A 15,723-nucleotide genomic window follows, 5' to 3' on the forward strand; every position below is an offset into this window, starting at 1 on the left:
TATGGGAGCTATATCCAAATCGAAACCGATCTCGATAAAATTTTGCAAAGATATTTCTGATCTGTATTTGATATATTTCCCTGAATATCTTTGTAACGGAGTGCATATTACGGCTGTGGGTAACAAATACAACAAATCGGATGAACAGTATATATGGGAGCTATAGCTATATCTGAACCGATCTTCACCAAATTTGGCGTGCTAGCTTTTAGACTCAATTCGGTCGCATGTGCCAAATTCCATCCCATTTGGGCAAATATTAGACGTTTGGTGCACAATCAGATGTAAATCGGGCGAAGTTATATATGGGAGCTATATATATCCAAGTCTGAACCGATCTCTATAAAATTTAGCAAATGTATTTCTGAGCTGTATTTGATATATTTCCACAATTATTGTTGTTACAAAGTGCATATTGCAGCTGCAGAGGACAAAAATAACAAATCGGATGAACAATATATATGGGAGCTATAGCTATATCTGAACCGATTTCGATCAAATTTGGCACACTTATTTTCAGGTCTAATTTTGTTGTATGTGCAAAATTGCATACTATTCGGGCTGATATTAAAAGTTTGGTGCACATTAAAAAGCAAATCGGACGAAGATATATATGATAGCTATGTCTAAATTTTTACCGATTATCTCCAATTTCAATAGGGTTCGTCCTTGGGCCAAACAAATGTTGTTTGGAAAATTTCATCTCAATCGGATAATAAATGCGACCTGCATTTTGTTCACAAGAATACATGGACAGACAGACGGACCGGCGGACAAACGGACTGACATGCATAAATCAACTCAGAAAGTGATTCTATGGAGACCCTCAAAAGTAACTATGTGTCTATCTCGTTTCCTTTTGCCTGTTACAAACACATATACAAAGACATAACACCCTGACCACCTTGTGGTGTAGGGTATAAAAAATATTACATATTACAAATAAAGTGAAGGAAGAAGTCGATATGGTCCTAACCTGACACCTTGCAATATTTATATCATAATTATTTAGGTGCGATACGAAATGGACAATATTGGCCCTTTCCTTCGGAACCAACTCCCTTGAGGGTTAACAATTTGAATAATCATAACAGAAGTCAAAATACATTTATATAATCGAACATTGGCTGAGGGTATACATCTGTCGGCATAACCGATTGGTTTGTGTTGATTTTAAAATATTTGAAGTTTTACCAGATAGTCGATTTTTTTAAAATATTTTTTCTGTTATCGTAGATCTCATTAATATCTTTTTTTGGCTGTCCTACGGGATCGAAGCATTTTAAATATTTTTTGATTATCCAAAAGTTTGTGAATTATTTCAAAATTTTAATAAACGTCGTTCAAAGTTATAAACTAGTCCAAACTTTAAGAACAGTTTTAGCCTCTTTTATTCAAATTAAATTTGTCAATTTTAAAACGAGGTGAACTACAGAATGGAAATAAAAACACTTTTTCCAACATAGAAAACGAAGTTAAAAATCACAATCGCATTCAGCAACCTACTTCGGTGGTGGCATCAATTTCATAGGTATTTTTGTTGAATGTTAGATGCCATGAATTGAAAATGAACCAAACGAATGACAACTTTTTTTTGTAGGTACATCCTTATTTTCACATCGAAAATATTTGCCAACAAACACTGGACAGCAAAACGGCGAGAGATGGAGAGAGAGACGGAGCGAGAGCTAGTGGGGCCAAATCAGACAAGCGTCCTTTGCTAAAAAGTGCAGCAATCAATAGAGTTTTTAGGTTTATTTTTTGTAGCAACATTTTCGGCTGCCAAAAGGTTGAAAGGTATAGGATTTTCTAGCTCCGAGCTGCAGTTGCAACGATTTTACTGTCCACCAAAAAAAAAAAACACACACAATTGTCAATCTTTGCCATGGCAAGTTTAAGCGAATTTTGTGATTTGATGTTTGGTTTAGTTTCATGTTTAAGATTTTCCTTTCGTTTGCCGGCAATGTCCTTAATTTTCTAGTTTGGCAATGGAGTTGAGAGATTCGTTTTTCCTCAGAATTTATTTAAGATACTTCGCCGTTTTTTATGGCGTTAATATTAAATTGTGTCGTTTCGTTCAACATCCTCAATTTTTCTGCTGCTAGGACATGTGAAAATGTTCCCCAGCATTTTTAATATTCCATAAATAAAGCAATGAGAAAAAAAAGAAGGGTAAATATTTGTTGCTACTCCGGTTTAAGTTCATTAACGGTTAGTAGTACAAGGAAATGTTCTGCAGTCAATTTGGAGTAATTTTTGTGGTTTGTTTGTCCCATTGTCAGGTCAAGTGGTAAATGGTTGGAAAACAAAAAAAAATCCACGTTTATAGCTGGGAAGGTCCTTGGAAAAATTAACTTTAAAAAATCCACGTTAATAGTTGGGAAGATCCTTGGAAAAATTTACTTTAAAAAATCCACGTTAATAGTTGGGAAGATCCTTGGAAAAATTTACTTTAAAAAATCCACGTTTATAGTTGGGAAGGTCCTTGGAAAAATTTACTTTAAAAAATCCACGTTAATAGTTGGGAAGATCCTTGGAAAAATTTACTTTAAAAAATCCACGTTTATAGTTGGGAAGGTCCTTGGAAAAATTTACTTTAAAAAATCCAAGTTTATAGTTGGGAAGGTCCTTGGAAAAATTTACTTTAAAAAATCCACGTTTATAGTTGGGAAGGTCCTTGGAAAATTTTACTTTAAAAAATCCACGTTTACAGTTGGGAAGGTCCTTGGAAAAATTTATTTTAAAAAATCCACGTTTATAGTTGGGAAGGTCCTTGGAAAATTTTACTTTAAAAAATCCACGTTTATAGTTGGGAAGGTCCTTGGAAAAATTTACTTTAAAAAATCCACGTTTATAGTTGGGAAGGTCCTTGGAAAAATTTACTTTAAAAAATCCACGTTTATAGTTGGGAAGGTCCTTGGAAAAATTTACTTTAAAAAATCCACGTTTATAGTTGGGAAGGTCCTTGGAAAAATTTACTTTAAAAAATCCACGTTTATAGTTGGGAAGGTCCTTGGAAAAATTTACTTTAAAAAATCCACGTTTATAGTTGGGAAGGTCCTTGGAAAAATTTACTTTAAAAAATCCACGTTTATAGTTGGGAAGGTCCTTGGAAAAATTTACTTTAAAAAATCCACGTTTATAGTTGGGAAGGTCCTTGGAAAAATTTACTTTAAAAAATCCACGTTTATAGTTGGGAAGGTCCTTGGAAAAATTTACTTTAAAAAATCCACGTTTATAGTTGGGAAGGTCCTTGGAAAAATTTACTTTAAAAAATCCACGTTTATAGTTGGGAAGGTCCTTGGAAAAATTTACTTTAAAAAATCCACGTTTATAGTTGGGAAGGTCCTTGGAAAAATTTACTTTAAAAAATCCACGTTTATAGTTGGGAAGGTCCTTGGAAAAATTTACTTTAAAAAATCCACGTTTATAGTTGGGAAGGTCCTTGGAAAAATTTACTTTAAAAAATCCACGTTTATAGTTGGGAAGGTCCTTGGAAAAATTTACTTTAAAAAATCCACGTTTATAGTTGGGAAGGTCGTTGGAAAAATTTACTTTAAAAAATCCACGTTTATAGTTGGGAAGGTCGTTGGAAAAATATTCTTTAAAAAATCCACGTTTATAGTTGGGAAGGACGTTGGAAAAATATTCTTTAAAAAATCCACGTTTATAGTTGGGAAGGACGTTGGAAAAATATTCTTTAAAAAATCCACGTTTATAGTTGGGAAGGTCGTTGGAAAAATATTCTTTAAAAAATCCACGTTTATAGTTGGGAAGGTCGTTGGAAAAATATTCTTTAAAAAATCCACGTTTATAGTTGGGAAGGTCGTTGGAAAAATATTCTTTAAAAAATCCACGTTTATAGCTGGGAAGGTCGTTGGAAAAATATTCTTTAAAAAATCCACGTTTATAGTTGGGAAGGTCGTTGGAAAAATATTCTTTAAAAAATCCACGTTTATAGTTGGGAAGGTCGTTGGAAAAATATTCTTTAAAAAATCCACGTTTATAGTTGGGAAGGTCGTTGGAAAAATATTCTTTAAAAAATCCACGTTTATAGTTGGGAAGGTCGTTGGAAAAATATTCTTTAAAAAATCCACGTTTATAGTTGGGAAGGTCGTTGGAAAAATATTCTTTAAAAAATCCACGTTTATAGTTGGGAAGGTCGTTGGAAAAATATTCTTTAAAAAATCCACGTTTATAGTTGGGAAGGTCGTTGGAAAAATATTCTTTAAAAAATCCACGTTTATAGTTGGGAAGGTCGTTGGAAAAATATTCTTTAAAAAATCCACGTTTATAGTTGGGAAGGTCGTTGGAAAAATATTATTTAAAAAATCCACGTTTATAGTTGGGAAGGTCGTTGGAAAAATATTCTTTAAAAAATCCACGTTTATAGTTGGGAAGGTCGTTGGAAAAATATTCTTTAAAAAATCCACGTTTATAGTTGGGAAGGTCGTTGGAAAAATATTCTTTAAAAAATCCACGTTTATAGTTGGGAAGGTCGTTGGAAAAATATTCTTTAAAAAATCCACGTTTATAGTTGGGAAGGTCGTTGGAAAAATATTCTTTAAAAAATCCACGTTTATAGTTGGGAAGGTCCTTAAAAAAATTAACTTTAAAAAATCCACGTTTATAGTTGGGAAGGTCCTTGGAAAAATTTACTTTAAAAAATCCACGTTTATAGGTGGGAGGTCGTTGGAAAAATTTACTTTAAAAAATCCACGTTTATAGTTAGGAAGGTCCTTGGAAAAATTTACTTTAAAAAATCCACATTTATAGTTGGGAAGGTCGTTGGAAAAATTTACTTTAAAAAATCCACGTTTATAGTTGGGAAGGTCCTTGGAAAAATTTACTTTAAAAAATCCACGTTTATAGGTGGGAGGTCGTTGGAAAAATTTACTTTAAAAAATCCACGTTTATAGTTGGGAAGGTCCTTGGAAAAATTTACTTTAAAAAATCCACATTTATAGTTGGGAAGGTCGTTGGAAAAATTTACTTTAAAAAATCCACGTTTATAGTTGGGAAGGTCCTTGGAAAAATTTACTTTAAAAAATCCACGTTTATAGGTGGGAGGTCGTTGGAAAAATTTACTTTAAAAAATCCACGTTTATAGTTGGGAAGGTCCTTGGAAAAATTTACTTTAAAAAATCCACATTTATAGTTGGGAAGGTCGTTGGAAAAATTTACTTTAAAAAATCCACGTTTATAGTTGGGAAGGTCCTTGGAAAAATTTACTTTAAAAAATCCACGTTTATAGGTGGGAAGGTCGTTGGAAAAATTTACTTTAAAAAATCCACGTTTATAGTTGGGAAGGTCCTTGGAAAAATTTACTTTAAAAAATCCACGTTTATAGTTGGGAAGGTCGTTGGAAAAATTTACTTTAAAAAATCCACGTTTATAGGAGGGAAGGTCGTTGGAAAAATTTACTTTAAAAAATCCACGTTTATAGTTGGGAAGGTCCTTGGAAAAATTTACTTTAAAAAATCCACGTTTATAGTTGGGAAGGTCGTTGGAAAAATTTACTTTAAAAAATCCACGTTTATAGTTGGGAAGGTCGTTGGAAAAATTTACTTTAAAAAATCCACGTTTATAGTTGGGAAGGTCGTTGGAAAAATATTCTTTAAAAAATCCACGTTTATAGTTGGGAAGGTCGTTGGAAAAATATTCTTTAAAAAATCCACGTTTATAGTTGGGAAGGTCGTTGGAAAAATATTCTTTAAAAAATCCACGTTTATAGTTGGGAAGGTCGTTGGAAAAATATTCTTTAAAAAATCCACGTTTATAGTTGGGATGGTCGTTGGAAAAATATTCTTTAAAAAATCCACGTTTATAGTTGGGAAGGTCGTTGGAAAAATATTCTTTAAAAAATCCACGTTTATAGTTGGGAAGGTCGTTGAAAAAATATTCTTTAAAAAATCCACGTTTATAGTTGGGAAGGTCCTTGGAAAAATCTTCTTTAATAAATCAACGTTTATAGTTGGGAAGGTCCTTGGAAAAATTTTCTTTAAAAATCCACGTTTATAGTTGGGAAGGTCCTTGGAAAAATTTTCCTTAAAAAATCCACGTTTATAGTTGGGAAGGTCCTTGGAAAAATATTCTTTAAAAAATCCACGTTTATAGTTGGGAAGGTCCTTGGAAAAATTTCCCTTAAAAAATCCACGTTTATAGTTGGAAAGGTCCTTGGAAAAATTTTCTTTAAAAAATCTACGTTTATAGTTGGAAGGTCCTTGGAAAAATATTCTTTAAAAAATCCACGTTTATAGTTGGGAAGGTCCTTGAAAAAATATTCTTTAAAAAATCCACGTTTATAGTTGAGAAGATCCTTAGAAGAAATATTTTTTAAAAAATCCACGTTTATAATTGGGAAGGTACTTGGAAAAATATTATTTAAAAAATCCACGTTTATAGTTGGGAAGGTAGTTGGAAAAATATTCTTTAAAAAATCCACGTTTATAGTTGGGAAGGTCCTTGGAAAATTTTTCTTTAAAAAATCTACGTTTATAGTTGGGAAGGTCCTTGGAAAAATATTCTTTAAAAAATCCACGTTTATAGTTGGGAAGGTAGTTGGAAAAATATTCTTTAAAAAGTCCACGTTTATAGCTGGGAAGGTCCTTGAAAAAATATTCTTTAAAAAATCCACGTTTATAGTTGGGAAGGACGTTGGAAAAATATTCTTTAAAAAATCCACGTTTATAGTTGGGAAGGTCCTTGAAAAAATATTCTTTAAAAAATCCACGTTTATAGTTGGGAAGGTCCTTGGAAAAATATTCTTTAAAAAATCCACGTTTATAGTTGGGAAGGTCCTTGGAAAAATATTCTTTAAAAAATCCACGTTTATAGTTGGGAAGGTCCTTGGAAAAATATTCTTTAAAAAATCCACGTTTATAGTTGGGAAGGTCCTTGGAAAAATATTCTTTAAAAAATCCACGTTTATAATTGGGAAGGTACTTGGAAAAATATTATTTAAAAAATCCACGTTTATAGTTGGGAAGGTAGTTGGAAAAATATTCTTTAAAAAATCCACGTTTATAGTTGGGAAGGTCCTTGGAAAATTTTTCTTTAAAAAATCTACGTTTATAGTTGGGAAGGTCCTTGGAAAAATATTCTTTAAAAAATCCACGTTTAAAGTTGAGAAGGTCCTTAGAAAAAATATTCTTTAAAAAATCCACGTTTATAGTTGAGAAGGTCCTTAGAACAATATTCTTTAAAAAATCCACGTTTATAGTTGAGAAGGTCCTTAGAAAAAATATTCTTTAAAAAGTCCACGTTTATAGCTGGGAAGGTCCTTGGAAAAATATTCTTTAAAAAATCCACGTTTATAGTTGGGAAGGTCCTTGGAAAATATTCTTTAAAAAATCCACGTTTATAGTTGGGAAGGTCGTTGAAAAAATATTCTTTAAAAAATCCACGTTTATAGTTGGGAAGGTCCTTGGAAACATATTTTTTCAAAAATCCACGTTTATAGTTGGGAAGGTCCTTAGAAAAAATTTCTTTAAAAAATTCACGTTTATAGTTGGGAAGGTCCTTGGAAAAAATTTCTTTAACAAAACCACATTTCTTCAACTGATGGTCGTTGAAAAAATATTCTTTAAAAAATCCACGTTTCATAGACTGAAGGTCCTCGAAAAAATATTCTTTAAAAAATACACGTTTATAGTTGGGAAGGTCGTTGAAAAAATATTCTTTAAAAAATCCACGTTTCATAGACTGAAGGTCGTTGAAAAAATATTCTTTAAAAAATACACGTTTATAGTTGGGAAGGTCGTTGAAAAAATATTCTTTAAAAAATCCACGTTTCTTCAACTGATGGTCGTTGAAAAAATATTCTTTAAAAAATCCACATTTCTTGGTCTGATGGTCGTTGAAAAAATATTCTTTAAAAATCCACGTTTCTTCAACTGATGGTCGTTGAAAAAATATTCTTTAAAAAATCCACATTTCTTGGTCTGATGGTCGTTGAAAAAATATTCTTTAAAAAATCCACGTTTCTTCAACTGATGGTCGTTGAAAAACTATTCTTTAAAAAATCCACATTTCTTGGTCTGATGGTCGTTGAAAAAATATTCTTTAAAAAATCCACGTTTCTTCAACTGATGGTCGTTGAAAAAATATTCTTTAAAAAATCCACATTTCTTGGTCTGATGGTCGTTGAAAAAATATTCTTTAAAAAATCCACATTTCTTGGTCTGATGGTCGTTGAAAAAATATTCTTTAAAAAATCCACATTTCTTGGTCTGATGGTCGTTGAAAAAATATTCTTTAAAAAATCCACATTTCTTGGTCTGATGGTCGTTGAAAAAATATTCTTTAAAAAATCCACATTTCTTGGTCTGATGGTCGTTGAAAAAATATTCTTTAAAAAATCCACATTTCTTGGTCTGATGGTCGTTGAAAAAATATTCTTTAAAAAATTCACATTTCTTGGTCTGATGGTCGTTGAAAAAATATTCTTTAAAAAATCCACGTTTCTTCATCTGATGGTCGTTGAAAAAATATTCTTTAAAAAATCCACGTCTCTTCAACTGATGGTCGTTGAAAAAATATTCTTTAAAAAATCCACGTTTCTTCATCTGATGGTCGTTGAAAAAATAGTCTTTAAAAAATCCACGTTTCTTCAACTGATGGTCGTTGAAAAAATATTCTTTAAAAAATCCACGTCTCTTCAACTGATGGTCGTTGAAAAAATATTCTTTAAAAAATCCACGTTTCTTCAATTGATGGTCGTTGAAAAAATATTATTTAAAAAATCCACGTTTCTTCAACTGATGGTCGTTGAAAAAATATTCTTTAAAAAATCCACGTTTCTTCAACTGATGGTCGTTGAAAAAATATTCTTTAAAAAATCCACGTTTCTTCAACTGATGGTCGTTGAAAAAATATTCTTTAAAAAATCCACGTTTCATAGACTGAAGGTCCTCGAAAAAATATTCTTTAAAAAATCCACGTTTATAGTTGGGAAGGTCGTTGAAAAAATATATTTTTTTAAAAAATCCACGTTTCTTCAACTGATGGTCGTTGAAAAAATATTCTGTAAAAAATCCACGTTTCTTCAACTGATGGTCGTTGAAAAAATATTCTTTAAAAAATCCACGTTTCTTCAACTGATGGTCGTTGAAAAAATATTCTTTAAAAAATCCACGTTTCTTCAACTGATGGTCGTTGAAAAAATATTCTTTAAAAAATCCACGTTTATAGTTGGGAAGGTCCTTGGAAAAATTTCCCTTAAAAAATCCACGTTTATAGTTGAAAAGGTCCTTGGAAAAATTTTCTTTAAAAAATCTACGTTTATAGTTGGGAAGGTCCTTGGAAAAATATTCTTTAAAAAATCCACGTTTCATAGACTGAAGGTCCTCGAAAAAATATTCTTTTAAAAATACACGTTTATAGTTGGGAAGGTCGTTGAAAAAATATATTTTTTAAAAAATCCACGTTTCTTCAACTGATGGTCGTTGAAAAAATATTCTTTAAAAAATCCACGTTTCTTCAACTGATGGTCGTTGAAAAAATATTCTTTAAAAAATCCACGTTTAATCAACTGATGGTCCTTGAAAGAATATTCTTTAAAAAATCCACGTCTCTTCAACTGATGGTCGTTGAAAAAATATTCTTTAAAAAATCCACATTTCTTGGTCTGATGGTCGTTGAAAAAATATTCTTTAAAAAATTCACATTTCTTGGTCTGATGGTCGTTGAAAAAATATTCTTTAAAAAATCCACGTTTCTTCATCTGATGGTCGTTGAAAAAATATTCTTTAAAAAATCCACGTCTCTTCAACTGATGGTCGTTGAAAAAATATTCTTTAAAAAATCCACGTTTCTTCAATTGATGGTCGTTGAAAAAATATTATTTAAAAAATCCACGTTTCTTCAACTGATGGTCGTTGAAAAAATATTCTTTAAAAAATCCACGTTTCTTCAACTGATGGTCGTTGAAAAAATATTCTTTAAAAAATCCACGTTTCTTCAACTGATGGTCGTTGAAAAAATATTCTTTAAAAAATCCACGTTTATAGTTGGGAAGGTCCTTGGAAAAATTTTCTTTAAAAAATCTACGTTTATAGTTGGGAAGGTCCTTGGAAAAATATTCTTTAAAAAATCCACGTTTCATAGACTGAAGGTCCTCGAAAAAATATTCTTTTAAAAATACACGTTTATAGTTGGGAAGGTCGTTGAAAAAATATATTTTTTTAAAAAATCCACGTTTCTTCAACTGATGGTCGTTGAAAAAATATATTTTTTTAAAAAATCCACGTTTCTTCAACTGATGGTCGTTGAAAAAATATTCTTTAAAAAATCCACGTTTCTTCAACTGATGGTCGTTGAAAAAATATTCTTTAAAAAATCCACGTTTAATCAATTGATGGTCCTTGAAAGAATATTCTTTAAAAAATCCACGTTTCTTCAACTGATGGTCGTTGAAAAAATATTCTTTAAAAAATCCACGTTTCTTCAACTGATAGTCATTGAAAAAATATTCCTTAAAAAATCCATGTTTATAGTTGGGAAGGTCGTTGGAAAAATATTCTTTAAAAAATCCACGTTTATAGTTGGGAAGGTCCTTGGAAAAATTTCCCTTAAAAAATCCACGTTTATAGTTGGAAAGGTCCTTGGAAAAATTTTCTTTAAAAAATCTACGTTTATAGTTGGGAAGGTCCTTGGAAAAATATTCTTTAAAAAATCCACGTTTATAGTTGGGAAGGTCCTTGAAAAAATATTCTTTAAAAAATCCACGTTTATAGTTGAGAAGGTCCTTAGAAAAAATATTCTTTAAAAAATCCACGTTTATAATTGGGAAGGTCCTTAGAAAAATATTCTTTAAAAAATCCACTTTTGTAGTTGGGAAGGTCCTTGGAAAAATTTTCTTTAAAAAATCCACGTTTCTTCAACTGATGGTCGTTGGAAAAATATTCTTTAAAAAATCGACGTCTCTTCAACTGATGGTCATTGAAAAAATATTCTTTAAAAAATCCACGTTTCTTCAACTGATGGTCGTTGGAAAAATATTCTTTAAAAAATCGACGTCTCTTCAACTGATGGTCATTGAAAAAATATTCTTTAAAAAATCCACGTCTCTTCAACTGATGGTCATTGAAAAAATATTCTTTAAAAAATCCACATTTCTTCAACTGATGGTCGTTGAAAAAATTTTCTTTAAAAAATCCACATTTCTTGGTCTGATGGTCGTTGAAAAAATATTCTTTAAAAAATCCACGTTTCTTCAACTGATGGTCGTTGGAAAAATATTCTTTAAAAAATCCACATTTCTTGGTCTGATGGTCGTTGAAAAAATATTCTTTAAAAAATCCACGTTTCTTCAACTGATGGTCGTTGAAAAAATATTCTTTAAAAAATCCACATTTCTTGGTCTGATGGTCGTTGAAAAAATATTCTTTAAAAAATCCACATTTCTTGGTCTGATGGTCGTTGAAAAAATATTCTTTAAAAAATTCACATTTCTTGGTCTGATGGTCGTTGAAAAAATATTCTTTAAAAAATTCACGTTTCTTCATCTGACGGTCGTTGAAAAAATATTCTTTAAAAAATCACATTTCTTCATCTGATGGTCGTTGAAAAAATATTCTTTAAAAAATCCACGTTTATTCAACTGATGGTCGTTGAAAAAATATTCTTTAAAAAATCCACGTTTCTTCAACTGATGGTCGTTGAAAAAATATTCTTTTAAAAATCCACGTTTCTTCAACTGATGGTCGTTGAAAAAATATTCTTTAAAAAATCCACGTTTCTTCAACTGATGGTCGTTGAAAAAATATTCTTTAAAAAATCCACGTTTCTTCAACTGATGGTCGTTGAAAAAATATTCTTTAAAAAATCCACGTTTCATAGACTGAAGGTCCTCGAAAAAATATTCTTTAAAAAATCCACGTTTCATAGACTGAAGGTCCTCGAAAAAATATTCTTTTAAAAATACACGTTTATAGTCGGGAAGGTCCTTGGAAAAATATTCTTTAAAAAATCCACGTTTATAGTTGGGAAGGTCCTTGGAAAAATATTCTTTATAGTTGGGAAGGTCCTTGGAAAAATATTCTTTAAAAAATCCACGTTTATAGTTGGGAAGGTCCTTGGAAACATATTTTTAAAAAATCCACGTTTATAGTTGGGAAGGTCCTTAGAAAAAATTCTTTAAAAAATCGACGTCTCTTCAACTGATGGTCATTGAAAATATATTCTTTAAAAAATCCACGTTTCTTCAACTGATGGTCGTTGGAGAAATATTCTTTAAAAAATCCACGTCTCTTCAACTGATGGTCATTGAAAAAATATTCTTTAAAAAATCCACGTTTCTTCAACTGATGGTCGTTGAAAAAATATTCTTTAAAAAATCCACGTTTCTTCAACTGATGGTCATTGAAAAAATATTCTTTAAAAAATCCACGTTTCTTCAACTGATGGTCGTTGAAAAAATATTCTTTAAAAAATCCACGTTTCTTCAACTGATGGTCATTGAAAAAATATTCTTTAAAAAATCCACATTTCTTCAACTGATGGTCGTTGAAAAAATTTTCTTTAAAAAATCCACATTTCTTGGTCTGATGGTCGTTGAAAAAATATTCTTTAAAAAATCCACGTTTCTTCAACTGATGATCGTTGAAAAAATAGTCTTTAAAAAATCCACGTTTCTTCAACTGATGGTCGTTGAAAAATATTCTTTAAAAAAATCGACGGTCCTCGAAAAAATATTCTTTAAAAAATACACGTTTATAGTTGGGAAGGTCGTTGAAAAAATATTCTTTAAAAAATACACGTTTATAGTTGGGAAGGTCGTTGAAAAAATATTCTTTAAAAAATCCACGTTTCTTCAACTGATGGTCGTTGAAAAAATATTCTTTAAAAAATCCACATTTCTTGGTCTGATGGTCGTTGAAAAAATATTCTTTAAAAAATCCACATTTCTTGGTCTGATGGTCGTTGAAAAAATATTCTTTAAAAAATTCACGTTTCTTCATCTGACGGTCGTTGAAAAAATATTCTTTAAAAAACCACATTTCTTCATCTGATGGTCGTTGAAAAAATATTCTTTAAAAAATCCACGTTTATTCAACTGATGGTCGTTGAAAAAATATTCTTTAAAAAATCCACGTTTCTTCAACTGATGGTCGTTGAAAAAATATTCTTTAAAAAATCCACGTTTCTTCAACTGATGGTCGTTGAAAAAATATTCTTTAAAAAATCCACGTTTCATAGACTGAAGGTCCTCGAAAAAATATTCTTTAAAAAATCCACGTTTCTTCAACTGATGGTCGTTGAAAAAAATATTATTTAAAAAATCCACGTTTCATAGACTGAAGGTCCTCGAAAAAATATTCTTTAAAAAACCACATTTCTTCATCTGATGGTCGTTGAAAAAATATTCTTTAAAAAATCCACATTTCTTGGTCTGATGGTCGTTGAAAAAATATTCTTTAAAAAATCCACATTTCTTGGTCTGATGGTCGTTGAAAAAATATTCTTTAAAAAATTCACGTTTCTTCATCTGACGGTCGTTGAAAAAATATTCTTTAAAAAACCACATTTCTTCATCTGATGGTCGTTGAAAAAATATTCTTTAAAAAATCCACGTTTATTCAACTGATGGTCGTTGAAAAAATATTCTTTAAAAAATCCACGTTTCTTCAACTGATGGTCGTTGAAAAAATATTCTTTAAAAAATCCACGTTTCTTCAACTGATGGTCGTTGAAAAAATATTCTTTAAAAAATCCACGTTTATTCAACTGATGGTCGTTGAAAAAATATTCTTTAAAAAATCCACGTTTCTTCAACTGATGGTCGTTGAAAAAATATTCTTTAAAAAATCCACGTTTCTTCAACTGATGGTCGTTGAAAAAATATTCTTTAAAAAATCCACGTTTCTTCAACTGATGGTCGTTGAAAAAATATTCTTTAAAAAATCCACATTTCTTGGTCTGATGGTCGTTGAAAAAATATTCTTTAAAAAATTCACGTTTCTTCATCTGACGGTCGTTGAAAAAATATTCTTTAAAAAACCACATTTCTTCATCTGATGGTCGTTGAAAAAATATTCTTTAAAAAATCCACGTTTATTCAACTGATGGTCGTTGAAAAAATATTCTTTAAAAAATCCACGTTTCTTCAACTGATGGTCGTTGAAAAAATATTCTTTAAAAAATCCACGTTTCTTCAACTGATGGTCGTTGAAAAAATATTCTTTAAAAAATCCACGTTTCATAGACTGAAGGTCCTCGAAAAAATATTCTTTAAAAAACCACATTTCTTCATCTGATGGTCGTTGAAAAAATATTCTTTAAAAAATCCACGTTTATTCAACTGATGGTCGTTGAAAAAATATTCTTTAAAAAATCCACGTTTCTTCAATTGATGGTCGTTGAAAAAATATTCTTTAAAAAATCCACGTTTCTTCAACTGATGGTCGTTGAAAAAATATTCTTTAAAAAATCCACGTTTCATAGACTGAAGGTCCTCGAAAAAATATTCTTTAAAAAATCCACGTTTCTTCAATTGATGGTCGTTGAAAAAATATTATTTAAAAAATCCACGTTTCTTCAACTGATGGTCGTTGAAAAAATATTCTTTAAAAAATCCACGTTTCTTCAACTGATGGTCGTTGAAAAAATATTCTTTAAAAAATCCACGTTTCTTCAACTGATGGTCGTTGAAAAAATATTCTTTAAAAAATCCACGTTTATAGTTGGGAAGGTCCTTGGAAAAATTTTCTTTAAAAAATCTACGTTTATAGTTGGGAAGGTCCTTGGAAAAATATTCTTTAAAAAATCCACGTTTCATAGACTGAAGGTCCTCGAAAAAATATTCTTTTAAAAATACACGTTTATAGTTGGGAAGGTCGTTGAAAAAATATATTTTTTTAAAAAATCCACGTTTCTTCAACTGATGGTCGTTGAAAAAATATATTTTTTTAAAAAATCCACGTTTCTTCAACTGATGGTCGTTGAAAAAATATTCTTTAAAAAATCCACGTTTCTTCAACTGATGGTCGTTGAAAAAATATTCTTTAAAAAATCCACGTTTATAGTTGGGAAGGTCCTTGGAAAATTTTTCTTTAAAAAATCTACGTTTATAGTTGGGAAGGTCCTTGGAAAAATATTCTTTAAAAAATCCACGTTTCATAGACTGAAGGTCCTCGAAAAAATATTCTTTTAAAAATACACGTTTATAGTTGGGAAGGTCGTTGAAAAAATATATTTTTTTAAAAAATCCACGTTTCTTCAACTGATGGTCGTTGAAAAAATATATTTTTTTAAAAAATCCACGTTTCTTCAACTGATGGTCGTTGAAAAAATATTCTTTAAAAAATCCACGTTTCTTCAACTGATGGTCGTTGAAAAAATATTCTTTAAAAAATCCACGTTTAATCAATTGATGGTCCTTGAAAGAATATTCTTTAAAAAATCCACGTTTCTTCAACTGATGGTCGTTGAAAAAATATTCTTTAAAAAATCCACGTTTCTTCAACTGATAGTCATTGAAAAAATATTCCTTAAAAAATCCACGTTTATAGTTGGGAAGGTCGTTGGAAAAATATTCTTTAAAAAATCCACGTTTATAGTTGGGAAGGTCCTTGGAAAAATTTCCCTTAAAAAATCCACGTTTATAGTTGGAAAGGTCCTTGGAAAAATTTTCTTTAAAAAATCTACGTTTATAGTTGGGAAGGTCCTTGGAAAAATATTCTTTAAAAAATCCACGTTTATAGTTGGGAAGGTCCTTGAAAA

Source organism: Musca domestica, unplaced genomic scaffold, assembly GCF_030504385.1.
Source record: "Musca domestica strain aabys unplaced genomic scaffold, Musca_domestica.polishedcontigs.V.1.1 62, whole genome shotgun sequence".
Classification (NCBI taxonomy): domain Eukaryota; kingdom Metazoa; phylum Arthropoda; class Insecta; order Diptera; family Muscidae; genus Musca; species Musca domestica.